The sequence below is a fragment of the Girardinichthys multiradiatus genome, chromosome X (assembly GCF_021462225.1).
Source record: "Girardinichthys multiradiatus isolate DD_20200921_A chromosome X, DD_fGirMul_XY1, whole genome shotgun sequence".
In the NCBI taxonomy this organism is placed as follows: Eukaryota; Metazoa; Chordata; class Actinopteri; order Cyprinodontiformes; family Goodeidae; genus Girardinichthys; species Girardinichthys multiradiatus.
Window position 1 is genome coordinate 23,761,063 of NC_061817.1, and position 23,788 is coordinate 23,784,850.

At 41.7% G+C, this 23,788-nt stretch overlaps 1 long non-coding RNA gene across 2 annotated transcripts in view; it reads left to right on the forward strand.

The window, feature by feature from the left end:
* Positions 1 to 23,788, forward strand: part of LOC124862576 — a 68,831-nt gene that overhangs the window by 30,625 nt on the left and 14,418 nt on the right. The window contains exons 1-2 of one of the 2 annotated variants that reach the window (XR_007036947.1): positions 8,714 to 8,839; positions 20,283 to 20,558. This is a non-coding gene — a long non-coding RNA (uncharacterized LOC124862576). Of the gene's footprint in view, positions 1 to 8,713; positions 8,840 to 20,282; positions 20,559 to 23,788 lie in introns of those variants that run through there. The other variant, XR_007036946.1, reaches the window with a different exon arrangement.

The following is a 23,788-nucleotide window of genomic DNA, read 5'->3' on the forward strand; positions in this document are numbered from 1 at the left end:
ATGGAGAGGGATTAGTGAGAGCTTTGGCTTTCTGATTCTTATGCCTTGGCTCATGAGCAACACCTGGACGTATCTATGACGACGGACATCACAATGAACTGAATCTTCACCACCAACCGGTTTGACAGAGAGTCTCTTGCCCAGCTTGTGCAAGGAGGGTCACTTAAGAGAGTCGAATTGGAAAATATTTGCTTGACAGTTGATGCAAAGGCAATTTTATTTGTTTTTCCCAACATAAATAGTTTTATGGGCTGTAGATGTTGATTTAAAGTTTTTGTAGAAGGAGCCATTCGTGTTGTGTCAAAACTGATTATCTGTGTTTGTTGAGTCCATATGTGGTCTGAGTGTGATGGTTTGATAGCTAAAACTGAGGCATTATTGTTCAATAACATTTAGACTGCTGAGGGTCTTGCTGTGAGCTGCTCTTCAGTCGTATCAGGGGAAGCCCATAAGGCCCATATCCAGAATCCAGGAGGACACTTTCTTTGACATCACAGCCTTTAAAGTCTGCGCTGGTGCTGGTTCTCAGGAATCTGCAACCTGTGTTTGCAAACATTCATCGCCTGTAATGTTTTAGGTTTAAAGTAGTCTCCTCCTTGAACCGCCACCTTAACGTGGTGGAGGGGTTTGAGTGCTCAAATGATCCTAGAGGCTATGTTGTCTGGGGCCTAAATGCCCCTGGTAGGGTCTCCCATGGCAAACAGGCTCTAGGTGATGGGTCAGACAAAGAGCGGTTCAAGAATCCCTCATGAGGACGAAAATATTGAGGCACGTGACGTCGCCCGGTACGGCAGAGCTGGGGTCCCACCCTGGAGCCAGGCCTGGGGTCGGGACTTGCCAGACAGCGCCTAGTGGCCGGGCTGCTCCTCGCGGGACCCGGCCGGGCCAAGACCAAACAAGAGACGCGAGGCCATCCTCCAGTGGGCCCACCACCTGCAGGGGGAACCGTGAGGGAACGGTGCAAAGAGGATTGGGTGGCGGACGAAGGTGGAGACCTCAGCAGCCCAATCCCCGGATGCTTAGGCTGGCTCTAGGGATGTGGAATGTCACCTCGCTGGGGGGGAAGGAGCCTGAGCTTGTGCGGGAGGTCGAGAGATATCGACTAGAAATAGTTGGGCTCGCCTCCACGCACAGCGTGGGCTCTGGAACCCATCTCCTTGAGAGGGGTTGGACTCTCTTCTACTCTGGAGTGGCCCACGGGGAGAGGCGGCGGGCTGGTGTGGGTTTGCTTGTTGCCCCCAAGCTCAGCCGTCTTGTGTTGGGGTTTACCCCAGTGGATGAGAGGGTTGTATCCCTGCGCCTTCGGGTTGGGGATAGGTCTCTGACTGTCGTTTCGGCGTATGGGCCGAGCGGTAGTGCGGAGTACCCGGCCTTCTTGGTGTCCCTGTCGGGGGTACTGGATAGTGCCGCTCCCGGGGACTCCATTATTCTGCTGGGGGACTTCAACGCCCACGTGGGAAATGACAGTGACACCTGGAGAGGCATGATCGGGAGGAATGGCCTCCCCGATCTGAATCCGAGTGGTGTTTTGTTATTGGACTTCTGTGCTAGTCACGGATTGTCCATAATGAACACCATGTTCAAACATAAGGGTGTCCATCATTGCACTTGGCACCAGGACACCCTAGGCAGGAGGTCGATGATCGACTTTGTTGTCGTATCATCAGACCTTCGGCTGCATGTTTTGGACACTCGGGTGAAGAGAGGGGCTGAGCTGTCCACTGATCACCACCTGGTGGTGAGTTGGATCCGCTGGAGGAGGAGAAAGCCGGACAGACTTGGCAGGTCCAAGCGCATAGTGAGGGTCTGCTGGGAACGCCTGGCGGAGCCCTCGGCCAGGGATGTATTCAACTCCCACCTCCGGGAGAGCTTTGACCAGATCCCGGGGGATGTTGGAGAGTCCGAGTGGACCATGTTCTCTGCATCTATTGTCGATGCTGCTGCCCGTAGCTGCGGCTGTAAGGTCTGCGGTGCCTGTCGCAGCGGCAATCCCAGAACCCGGTGGTGGACACTGGCAGTAAGGGATGCTGTCAAGCTGAAGAAGGAGTCCTGTTGGCTGTGGTTGGCTTGTGGGACTCCTGAGGCGGCTGACGGGTACCATGAGACCAAGCGTGCTGCGGCCCGGGCTGTGGCAGAGGCAAAAACTCGGGCCTGGGAGGAGTTCGGTGAGGCCATGGAGAAGGACTACCGGTTGGCCTCGAAGCGATTCTGGCAAACCGTCCGGCACCTCAGGAGGGGGAAGCAGTGCTTCGCCAACACTGTTTATAGTGGGGGTGGGAGGCTGCTGACCTCGACTGAGGACATTATCGGGCGGTGGAAGGAGTACTTCGAGGATCTCCTCAATCCTGCCATCACGCATTCCGTGGTGGAAACAGAGGCTGAGGATTCGGGGTTGGACTCTTTCATCATCAAGGCTGAAGTCACCGAGTTGGTTAAAAAGCTCCACGGTGGCAAGGCTTCGGGGGTGGATGAGATCCGCCCTGAGTACCTCAAATCTCTGGATGTTGTTGGGCTGTCATGGTTGAAACGCCTCTTCAACATTGCGTGGCGGTCGGGGACAGTGCCTCTGGACTGGCAGACTGGGGTGGTGGTCCCCCTTCATAAGTCCGGCCGATAGTCGAACCTCAGCTTCAGGAGGAGCAGTGTGGTTTTCTTCCCAGCCGTGGAACACTAGACCAGCTCCATACCCTCTACAGGGTGCTCAAGGGTTCATGGGAGTTTGCCCAACTGGTTCACATGTGTTTTGTGGACCTGGAGAAGGCATTCGACTGTGTCCTTCGTGATGCCCTGTGGGGGGTGCTCCAGGAGTATGGAATCGGGGACCTTTTATTAGGGGCCATCCGGTCCCTGTACGAGCGGAGCAGGAGTTTGGTCTGCATTGCCGGCACTAAGTCGGACCTGTTCCCGGTGCCTGTTGGACTCCGGCAGGGCTGCCCTTTGTCACCGGTCCTGTTCATAACTTTTATGGACAGGATTTCTAGACGCAGCCAAGGGCCGTAGGGTTCTGGTTTGGGGACCAGTGGATTTCGTCTCTTCTTTTTGCAGGTGACGTGGTCCTGCTGGCCCCCTCTAGCCAAGACCTATAGCATGCGCTGTGGCGGTTCACAGCCGAGTGTGAAGCGGCTGGGATGAAGATCACATCGAGAGGAGCCAGTTGAGGTGGCTCGGGCATCTATACCGGATGCCTCCTTCCTCGGGAGGTGTTCCAGGCACGTCCCACCGGGAGGAGGCCCAGGGGACGGCCCAGGACACGCTGGAGGGACTATGTCTCTCGGCTGGCCTGGGAACGCCTTGGGCTCCCCCCGGAGGAGCTGGAGGAGGTGTCTGGGGAGAGGGACGTCTGGGCGTCTCTGCTGAGTCTGCTGCCACCGCAACCCGGTCCCGGATAAGCGGAAGACGACGAATACGAGTACGAGTCGTCTTTTCATTTTCAGTTCCTTCTGACTAGAAGTAAAGTTAAAGTTTTTGGAGATGCCCAGCCTAATTCCACACTTGAATCTGATACAGCATTTTGGGAGAAAGCTATAGATTAGGGCGACAGCAAGGAGGCTTGCCAGTCACAAAGACTAAGAGCTCATCACCAAAGATAAGTTGTCAAAGTATCAGTGGAGACAATCATATTAGCAGTACCATTAGGTGTGGGAACAATAACAGAAGAATTGGATAAACTGCAGTTTGCTCTTGCCTCCACGGAGTGGGGGTGGGGGTGGGGGGGGGTGTTATTTGTTGGGGGGAAACCGTTTTAATTTGGTAAGTTGGATGTAGAACCATCAACATACCTTATGCTGTTGAACAAAGCTGACCTAAAGCTTCCATTCAATTCACCCTTCTTCCTCCACCTTCACTGTAGTTGACTGAGAAACCATGATCATCCCAAACAGCACACGTTAATGATATTTGGGGTTCCATAGGCTCTTTTTGGTTTTGTTATCAATTACTTTTGGTTGTGGTACCTTCTAAACAATATGTACTGAAATAAAGAGTTTTGCACTTTAGTTTTCCGCAGAAATGCTCTGCCACGGCACAAGTTTAAAACAAAGCTGCATTTCTTTGTTACATATGTATGCAAAACCAATGGCCTATACTAAACATTTTTGGCATGTCTACATGTACCTTCATGCTTCTTTTGTTTACTAATTCCATATTTCTCTTAAGCTGTAATTTAAAATATCTGGTGTCCTAAAGAATTAGATATGACAGTTCATTATTGTACTTTGACATAATATCACAGTTTACACAGAAGAGGACAGCATATGAATATAAAGCTACCTGTTTATACCTAGTTTTCTTTCAGTTTGCTTTGAATTCTGTACTATGTGTTCTTAATGTGCATGGTGAGGGATGTGTTTTGCCCATTTGACTACCTTTTTGTTCATAGAGAGGGGATGTTTCATGGCAAGCCAGACAGAGGACAAGTATGCGAAATGGGGAAAACCCATCAATTTAAAACCTGTCTGAGTCACTCAGTGTTTCCATCTTGCTCGCTGTTCACTCACAAGGTATTTATTGTGAAATAATGATTTCTACTGATGTTTGTATTGAAAATGTTCTCAGGTGTTGCAACCTCATTTGTTCTCATGAGTAGAGGCATTCCAGTGAAAATTGTTTCTTCGGAGTTTCTCACTTGTTAATAAAAATAATTATTTGAAAGCAAGTCTAATCCAGTGAAACCTCTAGATACAAAATTAACTAATTTCAATGGGCATTTTGTATCTGGAAAATTTGTATTTGGAAACATGTTTCCTCCCTGAAAATAATACAAATTTAATAATTCAATCCAACCCACATCCCTGGCAGAACATGCACAGAAGTAAAAATTTCACTCATGTTGAGCATACTAGAAAAATTAATCCTACAAGCGTTGTCCAGTGAAAGAATAATGAATCGATAAAAAGGCAATGAACCGAGTCACCCTGTGATGGACTGGCAACCTGCCCAGTGTGGACACTGCCTCACATCCAGTGTTGAAAACAACACAGGAGAGGGAGAGCGCCTGAAGCAACAACATATGGAGCAAAAGGGCTACTGGCAAAATACCTTCAGGATGCGAGAGACATGAAGTGGTCTGGCTTGATCTGCTAAAGACATCCTACACATTCACGTTTGAAAGAAAATTCGTAATTGGGGCAGTCATGTGCTATTGTTTTTGGAAAAATTCGGATTTTGATGAGTTAGAGGTCCTACTGTATAGAAAGGCCACTGTTGGATAAAATAATTTACAGGTCCTTCTCAAAATATTAGCATATTGGGATAAAGTTCATTATTTTCCATAATGTCATGATGAAAATTTAATATTCATATATTTTAGATTCATTGCACACTAACTGAAATATTTCAGGTCTTTTATTGTCTTAATACGGATGATTGTGGCATACAGCTCATGAAAACCCAAAATTCCTATCTCACAAAATTAGCATATCATTAAAAGGGTCTCTAAACGAGCTATGAACCTAATCATCTGAATCAACGAGTTAACTCTAAACACCTGCAAAAGATTCCTGAGGCCTTTAAAACTCCCAGCCTGGTTCATCACTCAAAACCCAATCATGGGTAAGACTGCCGACCTGACTGCTGTCCAGAAGGCAGCTATTGACACCCTCAAGCAAGAGGGTAAGACACAGAAAGAAATTTCTGAACGAATAGGCTGTTCCCAGAGTGCTGTATCAAGGCACCTCAGTGGGAAGTCTGTGGGAAGGACAAAGTGTGGCAGAAAACGCTGCACAACAAGAAGAGGTGACCGGACCCTGAGGAAGATTGTGAAGAAGGGCCGATTCCAGACCTTGGGGGACATGCGGAAGCAGTGGACTGAGTCTGGAGTAGAAACATCCAGAGCCACCGTGCACAGGCGTGTGCAGGAAATGGGCTACAGGTGCCGCATTCCCCAGGTCAAGCCACCTTTGAACCAGAAACAGCGGCAGAAGCGCCTGACCTGGGCTACAGAGAAGCAGCAGACTGTTGCTCAGTGGTCCAAAGTATTTTTTTCGGATGAAAGCAAATTCTGCATGTCATTCGGAAATCAAGGTGCCTGAGTCTGGAGGAAGACTGGGGAGAAGGAAATGCCAAAATGCCAGAAGTCCAGTGTCAAGTACCCACAGTCAGTGATGGTCTGGGGTGCCGTGTCAGCTGCTGGTGTTGGTCCACTGTGTTTTATCAAGGGCAGGGTCAATGCAGCTAGCTATCAGGAGATTTTGGATCACTTCATGCTTCCATCTGCTGAAAAGCTTTATGGAGATGAAGATTTCATTTTTCAGCACGACCTGGCACCTGCTCACAGTGCCAAAACCACTGGTAAATGGTTTACTGACCATGGTATCACTGTGCTCAATTGGCCTGCCAACTCTCCTGACCTGAACCCCACAGAGAATCTGTGGGATATTGTGAAGAGAACGTTGAGAGACTCAAGACCCAACACTCTGGATGAGCTAAAGGCCGCTATCGAAGCATCCTGGGCCTCCATAAGACCTCAGCAGTGCCACAGGCTGATTGCCTCCATGCCACGCCGCATTGAAGCAGTCATTTCTGCAAAAGGATTCCCGGCCAAGTATTGAGTGCATAACTGTACATGATTATTTGAAGGTTGACGTTTTTTGTATTATAAACACTTTTCTTTTATTGGTCGGATGAAATATGCTAATTTTGTGAGATAGGAATTTTGGGTTTTCATGAGCTGTATGCCAAAATCATCCGTATTAAGACAATAAAAGACCTGAAATATTTCAGTTAGTGTGCAATGAATCTAAAATATATGAATATTACATTTTCATCATGACATTATGGAAAATAATGAACTTTATCACAATATGCTAATATTTTGAGAAGGACCTGTATTTGTTACTCTATGGAAATAAATTTGAGCTCAATTCAAGTCAGGACACTTAGGGCACAACTATTTTGATGTTCTCTCCAAACCTTTTAAATATAGCTTTAATATCAATGAATTAAAATTGTTAAACAGGGTTAGTCTAAGAGGAGTGAAACTTATCTGTGTTAAATACAACAGTTTCTGGTCTATTCACAGCGAACGTGCAGAATGCAAACCCAGAAGTGACAGCAGGTAGGTGTGGGCAGCTGCCAAATTTGGCTCATCATTTGTGAAAAACCAAACTTAAATGAACTGTTCTTCCTGATAGCAGACATATCAGACAGACATGTTTACAATTGGAAGTGCAGGAGGAATGGAATTTAGTGAAACCGGACCTTTAACCTGACCAAGAGTGCACTGCAGTTGGCTTGTTTGGCATGGACTCTTTTTGTTTACACAGTCAGGCACTCACACCTGTTCGATTACTATTGATGAACAGGAACCACAGGGCTTGTACTGGTTTTACTCTCAAATTAGATAATGCTTGGAATTTTGTAGCACTAGCAAAAAGTTTGTCGTTTGCCTTTAGTTTATTTATTTATTTGCAGAACTACATGACGTACTTTCATTGTTTATTTTATCAGGCAGACATCCTGAATATTTGACAGTTGAGGATCAACAAGAAAATCATTTGTGTTCTGCAAGTCATTCCAAAGACCTATTTTTCAGTCTAATTAATGTTTTTGCCTTCTCATGCTGATGAGGAAGTATTTTTGGGACAGCTCATCCCAATGTAGGTGCTGAGGTGTTTGCTTTGGAAACAAACAAAATTCCCCTGTCCATAATGAAGTGTAGCAGGCATTAACCATGGCCCTATGGAGGGTGTCGTGCAGCGTGGGAAGTTTGGTGAACTTCCTGACCCCACGCACCACCACAGGGCATTGCCCTTCGTTACGTGATAAAGGAATGCTCCTCATCTTTTGTTTTAACATCCACTGCACTCTTTTAGTTGAGAGCAGTTTTGCATACTATAGAGTGATCACTAGCTTGGCATCTTGCCTCCCCATTCTCCTCTTGAGTTATTCTCAAACAGGATTTGTGGGAAGCTCTCTCCTGCATCTTTTAAATCACTTCAAGCATCACTGAAGGCTTTTTTTTCACTCAAAGCAGGCTCTAATCTAATGGCATCATTTGGACCGTCTCACATCCAGAGAATCAACCCTTCTTTTTTCTGTGCTTTAGGTTTTTTTGAGCAGGGGAAAACAAAAGGCTGGCACAGTGAAGCGCATCTCGGCTTGCGAGCTGAATAGAGGGGCCCCTTTCATGGCTGTTTATGAGCTTCCTTCTTCAAAAACACACATACAAATCACATCCAGTTCTCCCAGTAGCTCCATCTGAAACGAGGATGATTGCACCAAGGGAAGGGGAACAGGCCTAAATTTGATGGTGCCACTCTTCACTTCTTTGTCCCAGTTGGCGTTTTTTTCCATCAACCAAACTGTATTGACATGTCAGCATGTTTTCATATTCTAACTAACTTACATGACAACAAGCTTGGCCTTATGCCAGGCCTGGTGTAAGATATTTACTTTTACTGACTGTCTGCCTAGGAGCTGTAGTAACGAAAGACACAATTTGCAGGGGGATGAGTCAGTCTGCTGACAACATGTCAGATGATGAGTCCCTAAATCTGCAACTAATGACTACTAACAATATAGCAATTGATATTCGTTTCTTGATTAATCCAAATCACCATTTTTCAAAGAAATCGGCACCTCTAATTAACACTCATATGTGTTAATGAGCCTCCCTCCTTCAGTTTATCTGCAACCTCCCTTCCAACAGCTGCTCCACATCTCATTTTGTTAGCTCTTCTTGTTCATTGGTCATTTCTCAACCCTGCCTCTGTATTGATACTCTGTTTTTCACTGCTCGCCACTGGATCCTCCTGTTTACTACCTGCTCTACGTCCGTTACCTCAACGACACTGTTTACCTGCCTACTCCATGCCTGTTGTTCCATGTACTGCATCTACTTGTAAGTTCCCAGTTCATTATTAAATGTTTCTACTCACCATGTGGCTCCTACGCCCTTGTCTGCAGATTGGTCCAGCAAAGAAATAGCATTACATGACAAAACCACAAAAACTATTTATGTGAGAATTGTGGAAACAGTCTTGGAGCAATTCAGTCATTTGCCAATTATTTTCCTCCACTTCCTAGCCACACATTGCCTTTGTTTCCCTTTCTAAGTCCATTCTCTGTCTGTAAGCAAACCATTTACTACCTGTTACTTGAGCAGTGGCATGTAATATCATTTTTCTTCACAGATAAGTATTTTGTAGAATTATGAGATTGTGAAAGTTCTTAAATCCAACCTATAATTTAATGCAGTTGTATATTATTTTCTCAAGACTATTTCCATTAAATTTGATCCTTGTTGGCTTTTATGAAATGTAAGAAACCTTTGATTCTCCTATCCTGTAAATATTCTTTATTGCGGTCATGTAATCATATTTCCCTTCCGTACACCATGAGTAGGTTACAGAAAATTACTTGCTTATCAAACAGGGATGAAAACATGCCTTGGTGGGTACCAATTGATATATAATCTGTATTAAATGTTATCCCTGTAAAAGTCTGGTACCAAAACCACAGGTACAAAACAATTAGGTGCCAAAATGAGAGCAAATATTAAGTAAAACTAGGAACTCCATAGTTTTCAGAAATAAAAATCCTGCTGATTTGGATTTCAAGGTAACAGGTTGCTATCATGCTAAATAAGGGACACATATACAATTGCGCTGCACCAATTTAACAAGCTTAACAAGTTTTAATTTTTATCTTGAAAGTTCTGGGTTGTTCTAAAGCGTATCCTGCAACATATGATAACCCTTCGAACGTAAAGTTTTAGGGTTTCACATGTTGTCTTTTTTCTTTTTTTTTTGACTTTTTCTTTTATTTGCATTTTACAAGCATTATGTTTTTTGAAAAAAATCGAGAACCCATTTTTAACGGCTTAAAATTATTGGCATTTGCAATGCAATTAGATTTTACTAAGAGACTCTTCTATACTGCTACTCTATATCATCATTATTTTAGCTCCAGAAACATCAAAGAGAATCTGTATAACTAAAGTTCCTAATTTGACTGTAAAAAGAACAATATTGGATGTGAACTTCTCTCTGTTGATTGTTAGATACAGACAGAGAACTGACCTTCTCTTGACAAATGACAAGTCACCTAAACTTGAAGGAGCTCTTCCCCTCAACCATTTTTTCCCCATTCTTTGTCACATCTTGTTGAACAGGTACAAGGTTTGACAGACAGGAGGAATGTGAACTGAGAGATTTGTTTTGTAATACTGGACCATTCTTTGTGTGTTCTTGAGCAAACAAAACAGCGCTGCGTCCAGTTTTTTATGGGTTTAACACGTCACTGTTCAAACTCAAATAGGCCAGTCCCCAAGTGTACATTTAGGCGAGCAAACATTCCTCTAATACTTTACCAATCTAACCTTCTACTAACTTAAAATACATAAATAGACAAACACGCACACACCTTTTATACAGCTCTGTCTGAAAGGGTGGGATAAATCTTAATTCAGAATTATCTTTGCTGTGCACTGTTAATGTTAATGGAATTTCTGCTTTATACCAACACACGTTCTGAACCAGCTTTAACAGCCCCATAGCATTCAGCATGGTCTTTTTAATTCACTGTAATGAATGTGTTTTTATTGTCTTCATGTGCCGCAAAAGCAATGTATTCTTAGTGCACCACAGGTCTTATAAACATTAGGGGTTGGTGCTGCATGTCATGTTTGAGTAACACATGAGTGCAGTGTTTTGGCTCCATACTTCATTAAAAGTGCTGCCTTTGTATGTATGGGTCAAATGCTCAGAAAAGCTGGTGGGAAATCTTTGGGAAAACTTGAAACCCAAATAAAATGATGGATTATCAAGTTCTCCTCTAATTCCTCCAAAATGCAATGAAATTGTGCAATGTCTATTTTTTATTTAAATGGCACATAAAATATAGAGGAAACGTATAGCCTCCCCACTTACATGCCAAATTCTGCACATCTCGGGCTGATTTATTTTATGTGAAGAAGTTAGATGTGCATGTCTCTGGGCTTGAACAATGCTGTCGAACTCCCTGCCATGTTATTTTATTCAAACATAAAATATTTAAAAAAAAAACACCTACTGCTTATATACATCCTGCTGTAATCCTGTCTTTACTGTCCATTTTTTCCATCTTATGCCTCTAATATACAAGGCATTCCTTTGTGGTTGTGTTATGTGATTTGGGGCACACAGCTAAAGAAACCGAGTTGGGAGAGAAAGCAAAGAGATTTAGGGGGTAAACACCTTGTCATGCTGGGCTTGGTGCACGGCGCGCGCTCGTATTTTTGAGCCCAGTTTCAGCAGCAGCGGGTAGCTGGCTTATCATCAGCCTCTTCAGCTGCTTTTCTTTTTTCTATCACGCGTGGCCTGCCTTAATCTCTCCCGTGTACTGTAAACCGCACCTAATAACCCTGTGCGCGATTAAAGCAAACATCTTAATAACAGCCTGCCTCATTATCAGCTTGCATTGGGAAAACGAGTGGCTAAGCCTGAGCTTTGCAATGTGGGCTCCTGGAGAGGCCAGAGAACAAGATAACTTGCTTATTTGCTTACCTTTCATTGAGAAAATCCAGAAATATAACCTTGTTTGATTGCTGTTTTGTTTTTCAGAATGCAGAAAATGATTTGCAATGCATCTTCTCATGGGACCTAACTGTTTTCAGGGTATAAAGAGACAGAACACAAAAGCAACGGTGAGCTACAGAACTGAAAGTGGCATGTCACTCTAGAGGGTGCTGTTTACTGAAAAAACGTCTTCCTATCACTGCAGCAGCACTCCACAGTATAAATGTATTCATATCTATTTTAAAGTCTTAAATAAGTCAGTTCCAGAAAGACTTATCAAAGAAAAAATATGCTCCACTTTGCTCATGAATTGTGTTGTGCAAAACATTTTTGACACGCTATTAGCTGTTGTAATCCTACTGTTTCCTGCTTGTGTGTGTCCACAGTCACACACGGGCACAAAGATGTTTACACAGGTTTTACACAGTTAACAAGAGCAGATGATGAGCTGTCATTCAGACCTCCGCTGGCACAACGTTCACAGAGAAGAATGCATCCGCGGAGATGGTTACACCTGTGCCGTCTGTGATCTCCTGCGCCGGATTGCAGGGTGTAATCCCTAACATCACTTGTGTTTATGCTTGTGTTTTAGTTACAGGCCTGACTCTTGCGTGCTTTTGTGCTTATCTGGGACCTTTGTTACAATTAGTGCTTACTTTGACTTCAGGGGCAACCTCCTATTCCTGCTGCACACGGGCTTACAGACGTCATATCTCTTGATCTTTTACACATTTTGTTTTTTAAATTGCAACCACAATTTGTTCTGAGGGAGATGCGTGATAGACCAACCCAAAATGGTACATAATTGTAAAGAAGAAAAGGATAAATGGCTGGTTATCCTTTTTTTATAAAAAATCTGAAAAGTGTGGGCCATGCTAAAATAAATATACTTTTAGCTAAACCATTCTGTTGTATTTGTGGCTGTATGTTTTGGGTCTTCTATCTTCCCATCAACTCTAACCAGCTTCCCTGTCCCTTGCTGAAAAAAGGCCTCACGTCAGCATAATGCTGCCACCACCTTGTTTCAGCATGTGGAAGGTCTGTCTAGGGCAATGTATGGTAATAGTTTTCCTCCTCACTTAATATTTTGCATGTAGGTCAGTTTCAGTCTCATCTCACAAGGCCATCTTCGGCATATGTTTGCTGTTACATGGCCTGTTTAAAGCTGCAAACAGGGCTTCTGATGATTTTCTTTCAAGTTTTGCTTTCATCATGCACCCCTTTTATAAAGGATTTTTGAAGATCCTAATTACTGCCACATTGACAGATTCTCTTTCCTGAACTGCAGCGTCACCACTGTTAACATGGCACCCCTTTTATAAAGGATTTTTGAAGATCCTAATTACTGCCACATTGACAGATTCTCTTTCCTGAACTGCACCGTCACCACTGTTAACATGGCCTATTGGCTACAACTCTGATCAATGCTCCAATGAGCAGTGACATGTGCAATGTTCAGAACTTTAGTTAATGTTTTAGAAACTAACCCTGATTTCAACTTCTTCACAACTTTATCCATGACCTGTCTTGTGGTCATGGATAACAATAAAGACTTGTGGTCTGGGTCTGAGGCCTTTACACAATAATACTAAGATTCAGTTGCACACAGCTAGAGTATCCTTAATGATTGAATGATGTTTTGAAGGGAGTTCTTTACAGTGGATTGTATGCAGGAGTATCAGAGTAAATGGGGGAAGAATACATGCGCATACAACACTTCAAGTTTTTATTTGTAAATGAAATTAAAAACCATGTATCACTTTCCTTCCATTTCACATTTATACACTACTTTGTATTGGCCTATCACAAAAAAAAAACAAATGCATAAAAGTTTGTAACTTGACAAAATGTGAAAAGGTTAAAAAAGTATGAATAGTAAGGTTCTGTAACATGGATGAATAAACTTGACTCACATGGTCAAACAGCTTATCCTCTAACTAATTCCATGTTTTTGTTACGTAAATAAAAAATTCACTTCCAAATTTAGAAAACAAGAAAAACAACTTTTTAAATGCACTGGACTTCCACAACAGGATCATTTACAAGAACCCTTATTTTAGAACTGTTTCCTTATGTACTGACTATTTGAGGAGGTCTTTCTTTGTTGTTTTTTTATATGGTTAGTATTTCGTCATGAGTGACGATAGCTCCACTGTTGAGCTCATTAATAGGGAGGAGAAACTTTCAATGCCAGATTGAGCTCATTTTTTGTTTAGTAAATATGCTAAATTTAGAGTTTAACTACTGCCAAAAGTTTTTCCAAACTTACTGAACGACACACCTTTCAAGAAATGACTCTTCACATTTGCTATTTTTATCATAATCCCGCTTTCCCTAATTTTTTTCCGTTCTTCTCTCTCGTCTTCTGACAGACCCACAGTACTTGTTTTTTTTTTTTTTTCTCAAAATGCATTGGGTGGATTATAACTGAGTGTAGCCTCATTTAAACTAAAGGAAGGGCATGCTTCAGCTCTCAACTCTGACGTGAGTGGAATTGAAAAACCAGTAAAAGGGCCTCACTGCTTACACACCCTTGGAATGGCACTGTACTGTTGTAATGGTGGCATTTTAACCCTTCAGGCTTAGCCAGGCAATTAGATAACAGGATTTAAGTTGCCACTCTTATGAGTAAACCCAGCTGTGACGGTGCATAAAGCTACAAAAAGAAAACCTCTGCCGACCGAGAACGATTACAACACTACGTAAAGCCTGGCCCAGTACGAGAAGAATATTTAAGCCTTATGTGTTTTTTTTCAAGGTGATGTGATCCATCCGTCTCTCATCTGGTTTTTCTCTCACCGATTTGTCAAGGACGGAACTACACACTGCTGTTCAGTGGTCAGTGTTTTGGAAATGGATCCCGCAGGCTTTGAATCAATTTTTTCATTTGTACCCGATATTATCCAATTTCACCCAGGGATCAATAAAGTCTTTCTAACTTTGACTGTTACAGGCCTTAACTCTTTTTCACCTAAAGTAACCTAGCTCAGTAAAGTGAAGATGTAAAAGGTATGGCAATGGAATATACTTGCGAAGTGGGAGAACAAAATACTAGTCTTCTCTTACTTGTTTCTAAAAACACTGCTATCATAGCAGAGTATCATAAGGCTTCGACTATAATAGTTTCCTAAGTTATAGAAATGTGTCATATTGCAGTTAGTTTGTAGAAAGTGAAAAAATCTCAGAGTGGTGGAACACTAATAACAAATATGAAAACTGAAAATGTTCATTCTTTAAGGTGTTACTAAGCCAAGTTACCATGGCAAAGTCTGCCAACATATTCAATTGTGAGTCTATCAGGATAATTGCCAAACAACTACAAGATATAAAACACTTTAGCACACTCTGATGTACACACAGGTTTCGTTCTTACTCTTCTTAATGATCAGTGGGTGCTGCCTTCCAAAGCACTCACAAGAGGCCCAGTCCTTGTGCAGCAGTCTTTCCCAGCTGCAGTTAGAGCAATAGATGCTCACCCACTCCTCATCAAGACTCCAAAAGACTTGTGGCTGATCCCCTTGACTCAGCAGATGTAAATGTTACATTTTCCTCCTCTAAAAATAGTTCACTATCAATGCACTAAAATAAATCACAACATTTTTATTGTCTCTTTCAGGTCTATTTAGATTGATTATAAATACAGTTTATTTTTTCACATTTTACTATGACTTGTTGTAGGGAAGGTAAAGTAAAGAACCAAATCACACTCAAATAAACATAAAGAAAACAATACTTTAGAAAAATAAAACAAAACAAATAACTTGTCTATTTTGAGTCACTTTTGCACGTCCTGGATCTGGATTAAAAGTCCAGGGTTGGATTTGAATAAAACTGAATTTATGTACAGTATAGACCAAAAGTTTGGACACACCTTCTCATTCAAAGAGTTGTCTTTATTTTCATGACTTATGAATATTGTAGCTTCACACTGAAGGCATCAAAACTATGAATTAACACATGTAGAATTATATACTGAACAAAAAAGTGTGAAACAACTGAAAATATGTTTTATATTCTAGGTTCTTCAAAGTAGCCACCTTTTGCTTTGATTACTGCTCTGAACACTCTTGGTATTCTGTTGATGAGCTTCAAGAGGTAGTCACCTGAAATGGTTTTCACTTCACAGGTGTTTAATCTCAGGTTTAATAAGTGGGATTTCAAGCCTTATAAATGGGGTTGGGACCATCAGTTGTGTTGTGCAGGAGGTGGATACAGTACACAGCTGATAGTCCTACTGAATAGACTGTTAGAATTTGTATTATGGCAAGACAAAAGCAGCTAAGTAAAGAAAAATGAGTGGCCATCATTACTTTAAGAAATGAAGGTCAGTCAGTCTGAACAATTGGGAAAACTTTGAAAGTGTCCCCAATTGCAGTCGCAAAAACCATCAAGCGCTACAAAGAAACTGGCTCACATGAGGACCACCCCAGGAAAGGAAGACCAAGAGTAACCTCTGCTGCGGACGATAAGTTAATCTGAGTCGCCAGCCTCAGAAATCGCAGGTTAACAGCAGCTCAGATTAGGGAACAGGTCAATGCCACACAGAGTTCTAGCAGCAGACACATCTCTAGAACAACTGTTAAGAGGAGACTGTGTGAATCAGGCCTTCATGGTAAAATAGCTGCTAGGAAACCACTGCTGAGCACAGACAAGCAGAATAGATTTGTTTGGGCTAAAGAACACAAGGAATGGACATTAGACCAGTGGAAATCTGTGCTTTGGTCTGATGAGTCCAAGTTTGAGATCTTTGGTTCCAACCATCGTGTCTTTCTGCGGCGCAGAAGAGGTGAACGGATGGACTCTACATGCCTGGTTCCCACCGTGAAGCATGGAGGAGGAGGTGTGATGGTGTGGGGGTGCTTTGCTGGTCACACTGTTGGGGATTTATTCAAAATTGAAGGCATACTGAACCAGCATGGCTACCACAGCATCTTGCAGCGGCATGATATTCCATCCGGTTTGCGTTTAGTTGGACCATCATTTATTTTTCAACAGGACAATGACCCCAAACACACTTCCAGGCTGTGTAAGGGCTATTTGACCAAGAAGGAGAGTGATGGGGTGCTGCGCCAGATGACCTGGCCTCCACAGTCACCGGACCTGAACCCAATCGAGATGGTTTGGGGTGAGCTGAACTGCAGAGTGAAGGCACAAGAGCCAACAAGTGGTAAGTATCTCTGGGAACTCCTTCAAGACTGTTGGAAAACCATTTCAGGTGACGACCTCTTGAAGCTCATCAACAGAATACCAAGAGTGTGTGGAGCAGTAATCAAAGCAAAAGGTGGATACTTTGAAGAACCTAGAATATAAGACATATTTTCAGTTGTTTCACACTTTTTTGTTCAGTATATAATTCCACATGTGTTAATTCATAGTTTTGATGCCTTCAGTGTGAAGCTACAATATTCATAGTTATGAAAATAAAGAAAACTTTGAATGAGAAGGTGTGTCCAAACTTGTGGTCTGTACTGTAAATTAGCTCATGATGTCATTCAGACAACCTACTACTATGTTCCTTGCTGAGAAGAATATCACACTGTCTTCAATGGTTCAAAGGTTTACTCGGAATTACGAGTCACATCTGATCTAGCAGATTGCCTTAGTTAACAGACATTTTTCAGCTGAAAAAACATGTAATAAACTTAGCAATGGTGTCTTTTTAAGGTATAGATGATTTTTTTCCAGTAGTGTAACATTGGATGCCACAGGTATAAGCAATACTTTGTTTGTGTTATTTTAAATAGTTAAAATAAGCTAAAACAGGGAGCCTGCGTATTACTAACTGTTCCTTTCACCACTCTGAGATTGCTATCTTTATCTTTCTACTAGATATAAGGGAATCATTTCTCATAATAACTTAACAGAACTTCAGTTAAAAAAAATCTGAACAATCCCTTTATAGGCGATGTGTTCCCCTTAGTAGCTCATCCTGATGGCCAAAATGTTCCGTGCCAGAAATGTATACTGTTACTGTGATTCGGGCCTGTTAAACGTTTACTTCCCCATTGGCACAACTGGTAGCCAAATGTTCTTACCTATTTAACTCAACACAAGGACCTGGAACAGGATTTATTGGTTGATGTTTGCTGCGGTACACTTTAAAGATTGTCGTTATCCTCAAAATGGGATCTTTACACAAACCCTGCCATTACTCTACTTTCCAAGGCTTTAGCCATCCGAACTGTTTGGTTACTGTACTCCAGCCTGCTTCTGATTATTCTGTTTGCTTAGCTACTCTCCCACCACCTATAATGCCCCCTCTCCCTCTGTCCGTCCCTCCCTGGTGTCCCTTTCCCCTGCTTACACCAAACAGTGGGAGCCTGTCACTGTGTCACCCACAGGACGATGCCCCTCTCTCAGCCCCTTGGGGCCCATTTGCCTCTGTAGCACTCCATGTTTGCCCAATCATTCGAGATCCGGATACAGGGATGAATTGTTAACTACTGCAGGTCAGTCATTGCCTCCCTCCCTCCCGTCCACATCCCACTCCCCAGTTTTTGTTTTTTTTTTGCTCTCTCAAATTGCTGTTTACTCATCTAGAAACCAAGCAGGTTTTTTTTTCCTTGATGCCAAAAATGCCAAACACTGATGATGCAACCCCCTCTTAATACAGGGGGATATCAACTTTTAATGTCTTCAAAGTTTTGAGAAGGCTACATTGTTTTTCAACGTCAGATTTGCACATAGTTTTCATTGTTTACTGTAAATAAAAATTAAATGTTTCTACTATAAAATACTCCAATTGAAATGTATGTAATCATAGTTACATAAACCTATTGACTAGCCTAAAAGTATGCATGTGTTAGTGTGTGTGTCTTATTTGCTCAGGGCAGGTGAGTGTTTGTCTACCTGTCTCCATTTATGAGATTAGTGTTTGCTCAAGGAATGCACCACGTCCGATTTGTCATTGACTGTTATTGTTCGGCTCATCCGACTGGTGCCTCGAGGTTCAGTTGCGTTGTGCCCCGGCAAGTAGGAAATATTTGCTTTTCTTGGTTTTTCCTCTTTGGCTTAGCATATTTGCACATGGTCTTTACAGGAAAGGTAACTTATGGAGAAGTATGTCTTTCAAACTGGCTGTAAACTAGAACATCTGTATTAAGACAAAAATGTTTGGTCAACTTGATCAAGTTGAGTGTCAGTAACTGTAAGAAAAATGTTTCCCTTCACTTTCTATCTGCATGAAAAATTTGTGTTCAGACCTTTGTTAGCTAAGACAGAAAAGTTTATAAAGTAATAACTCTTGAATAGAGATTAACAAATAATGTTTTTGCAGACTTCTGATCTCCATTTTTTTTTATGATTTGACCCGCAGATACAAATTATAACTGATTTCAACTTCTCTTTAAGAACATACTTTTAGCGCTAGATTATTGATTTTTATTGCATTAAGTTTAAGATTATTCATATGCCAGACATTTTACGGGTTAAAGTAATTGTTTATTTTACCAACATATTTCTGCTAACTGGAAGTAATCTTTAACATTTGGATCTGAGCGAATCTGTGGACTGAGCTAAAGATTAGGTTGATGGTAAAGAGCCCTTCCAATCTTAAAAAAATGGAGCTTGCCAACAAAGATAAATCGTCAAAATACCAATAAAAACATGCAGAAAGCTGTTATAAAGCAAATGCTGTAATGCAGATAAATATTTTTCCACTGATTTCTGAGAAGGGTATACCTAGTTTTGATCATTACATCTTTTAATCAAATAGAAAAGAAAACATAAAAAATATTCAAAATTGATACTGCTTCTATGTGTTGCTTTAGGTATTTATGTATTATCTTTTGATAGATACCTTTCTCATTTCGTATCTGGAACAAACGTCTTTGTTGAATGAAAAAAAACATTTAATATTTAAAGGAAAATCTCCCAATAGTATGAAAAACCTTGGGCTGTAGAAGCAGCAAAGGTGACATTGCACCACTTTTAGAGTGCAGTATCTGTAAAACAGGATTTTACAGAAAACTGATGCAAACTGTAAACACTGCTTTTGCAGAAATAATGTTCTAGAAAAGTTAATTTTGTAGAAACAGGTAAAACCAGATGAGTAAACTTCACATGTAAGGTATGAGGAAGCTTCAGCAGATGTATTGCTCCTACTCTGAGCAGCTCAGATCGATTATGCACAGCATTTACAGCTTTTTAGACTCAATCTACAAGTTTTTTTTGCATCTTAAACATTGCATTGATGTTGTTTTTATATGTTAGTGGTGTTTAGCATTTTTATGACTATTAAAGTGAAGAAAAACGTGTGGGTTATGTGTGTCTCCCTGTTTATCGGTGTGTGTTTGTCGTCTTGTACCACCATCTGGGTGGTCCTCACGGCTGGTTTGATCATAATAACCCAGTCCCATAAATCAGTGTCCGGACTCTGGCCAGGAGCTGATTCTATGTGCCTCACTGGAGCGAGGGACTCAAGGCTTTAAGCTAAGACCCCCGGCTGCTGCCCTGCCCCGGCATGGCCACACGTCAGATCTCCACACCACCTTTAAAATAACTTGTCATGCATGATAGCCTTTGGGAAAAGACCTCATTCATGTTTTTACCAGCTACAACATAAATGTATGAGTACTTTTTAAAACATAATTTATAGTTTTAATTTATATTTTTGTTTACAATTTTAAAAGGTTTTTTTATTTCACAGAAATGTTTGCTTATGATAAAATGTGTTTCCCCTGACCGTTGGCTAACCTAAAATGGCTTTGATAGCCTTCTATAACACTACTCTAAGAACAAATGTTTCCACCTGATCTAAAGATTAAAGTCATATTTTTGTCTTTGTAGGTCCTCTGCCTCTCACTGAGCTTGAAGAGCAAGGATGAAGGCCTGTCGGAGCTGTCTGGCTTGCATACATCACTCTCCGCTGTGCTTTTATCTAGCCAGACTGGCCCGCGCTCCATCCAGACCCGGCTCCCGGCAAGTGCACTGTCCTGAGACCTGTGGCATTAATAAAGATAATGCTGTTTGGAATAATAACCACCAATTCGGCTCAATAGAGGAAATAGAGAGAACATACAAGTGTCATGGAATACAAAAGAAACCAAGATGAAAGGCTGAAAGGTGAGTTTGTGCACCTCTTCTGCTCTTAGGTGGGAACCTATATCAACATGTACACATGCGAGCAGTACTGAGTGGGTTCGTATGCCAATTTTTAGCCTTAGAATCATGACACAGACATGCAATTTGTTCTTTTGTCTGCAGAGATCACAGAGGGAGGCAAGTAACTAGTCATTCTTTTTATTTTTTCTCATTTCCCCCTTTCTTTGCTTTCTCTTTATTCGCAATTGTGAATGTAATTTAGTTTGTTGAGCAGGTGGTCTTTTTATATATATCTGACTGTGCTTTTGGTTCCCACCTCTGGCGTGTGGGGCTTTCAGTTGGAGTCAGTCATGTAGGCCAGGATTATAGGGGTGAAAGAGGAGGAGGAAGTACAGTCGGAGTCTAGGTAGTGGCAACCTCAGCGCCCTGCAGTCAGAACCATGCAGTTCTGCTTGAAAGAGTTATTTTTTTGCTTAAGCTCTCACACACACAGCAGATGGCTTTTGTGCCAGTTGGGGAATTGCTTTGGGACAGAAGAGTCCTTCAGACTTTGTAAGTCGCTGGGCACAGCACGTAAAATGCTGGAGGCAGATAGACAAAGCAAGATGTTATATTTTCATCACCTTTTCCACACTGAATCTAAACATAAATCTGAAACAAAGTAACTGGATTAGATCAAAGGGCTGATTTTAATCGCCCCTACATTTACAAACTGTTGTTCAGATATTAGAGCTCCTGAACATTCAGCCTGTTTGAGTCAAAACACTTCCTGGGATGTAATATATAAGACAAAGCAAGTGTGTCGGCATTACCAGTGGAAGCTGTTTTTACAATAAAAAAACTACAACCTGCTTTCACTTCTTTGTCTTTGACCCATGGTTTTATAACACAGATCAGTTAACCAATCCTGTTACTCTTTGAGGGAATTATGGGTCCTTACATTATCAGTCTAGCATTCTTCTGCAGTAACACCATACTGACGCACAGACAAGCAATCAATACTTTGTCAATAAACAAAACAGGTTTACTGTTTCATGTTGTCTTAAATAAGAACTGTGGGTTCTTGTATTGGTTTGCATAGAAGGGAAATTGTTGCCTCACAGCAAGAGGGTCCTGGAGTCGAATCAAAGGGCTCTTATGTCAATCTTGCTTGCTCTCTCCATTAATTTGTAGGTTCTCTTAGGGTACTCCAGCATCCCTCTACTGTTCTAAAGTTACAATGTTAGATAATTGGACACCAAATTGTCCTTAGGATTAGTGTGTGCATACATGATTGTTTGTCCAGTGTGATGGACTGGTAACTTGTCCTGGGTGTACCTTGAGTCTGACCGTTGGAGCCCTACAAACCTGCAAGGATTAGACAGGTGTACAAAACAGATGAATAGAATATTAACAACAATTAAAACTTCCTGTCAATTTGCCAACTGAAAAAACTTGACCTGTGTCTAAAATTTGTTATAACGATTCTGAGAATTCAAAGTTACAACAGTCTGACTTTTCCTGGTCAACACCGATCTTAGGCTTTCTTTGAGGTCTTACCCTCCCATTCCCATTTTCTTTTAAGGCACTATAACAAAGACAAGCCCTTTTTGGTATCTTTGCTTAATTGTTGAAACATAACAAACTTTAACAACTTTGTTTTTATTCAGCAAGACAAATGTAATATTAATTGACAATGAAAGGGAAAAGGTGCTGCGGGTTTCTTGATTGAGGGAGCAGTTTTGAATCCAACAGAAAATAAAATAATAAGTTTATTTATGTATCAAAGCATATCCATACCCTGAAAAACAAATTGCATCACAGAATGCTCATAAAAGTGCAGAATTCATATGTTATGCCTTTAGTAATCAAAAAATTAAATCTAATTGTTTAGTGTTTACCTTCCAGAAAATTGACTGAGTGATTGGTGCATTAGTACATAAATTGATCATGTATTTACAAATAATTTAAAACCTATTGATAGTGTTAAAGTTCTTGCAATTTGGGTGCACTCCTCTTTTGGAACAAACAGATTTTCACTATTTCAACTTCTTTTGTTTCTTTACTTCCTTGGTTTTGCTTTCTGTAACGGTCAATTAGTTCAGCCCAAGTGTTGCCTGAAAAATTACAGTACCGGTACTTTCCTCACTAAAACATGTTGAAGGCCAAATCAAATCATCAGCCCATAGAAAAAGACCTAATAGAAAGCTGTCACTGTGAAAAATAGAGTGGTATGAACATAGCCAGAATATCTGGCTGTGGTGTTTGAGGTCTGATCTGTAAACCCAACTAGGAGGAGTGATTTGGTTAGACTGCTCTGTTAGCTGTTTTCTGTTTGTCCCCCAAGCGTTTATCATGGAGGTTTAACAAGTGGCCACTTCTACGTGCATTGATAAACAGCAGGGATTGGATCCAGACCCTGCTGGGTTCTAGCTGGAGCCCTGGGGCTTGAAACCACACAGGCAGGAATGCTAGTCATTTGTTTATTATTGCTGATATTCGCCTGGTCCTAATCCTTGCAGGATTAGCTGGATTACATGTTTTTCCTCATTAACCTTTATCCAATAATGCAGACTTTTCATTTAACATGGTAATATTTGCAAGTCTTGTTAATTAATGCATGGACAACGTATGTGCAGAGGTATGCATTTAGGTTTGTGCTATGATGCACGCGTTCCTGTGTGTTATGTCAAATGTTTTTCTGTTGGATGTTTGTTGTCAGGGTACTTTAACAAATACACCCAGAAATTATGTTCTATTTAAAGCTGTGACCGGGTTAAAGAAAACTCAGCTACAGTGACTTACACTTTTTATTTTATATTAGATCATCTTGCCTTGTGGTTTTCTTGAGGCAAAAGGAGTGTTTAGATGTAACAAATCAGTGCTGAAGAAATGTTTTTTTTCCTGGTTTTGGTCGGAAATACTCCAAGAGCCCTGTAGGAACCAATTAATCATAGAAGACCAAATGTCAGTGTGGCGTCACTGGATTCGGAAACTAATGATGTCATGAAGGAGGGATAAGTGGTTTGAGTGGTACCAGTTTGTAGAGAAGCTACTGGCTTTGAGTCACCTGGATTGAAGACCGAGCTGTATTCACTTAGTCGCGTGAACTTGTTCAGCATGACCTTTTCAGAGCTGATCTAGTCACTTTGTAAAATTCTTTCCAGTTTCACATCATGGCCTCGAACACGCTCATTAACATGCCGTCCTCTTCCAGCCGCACAGTGTGTTTGTGGGTCAGAATGTCCAGCAAATCTACTCAGATGCCCTGC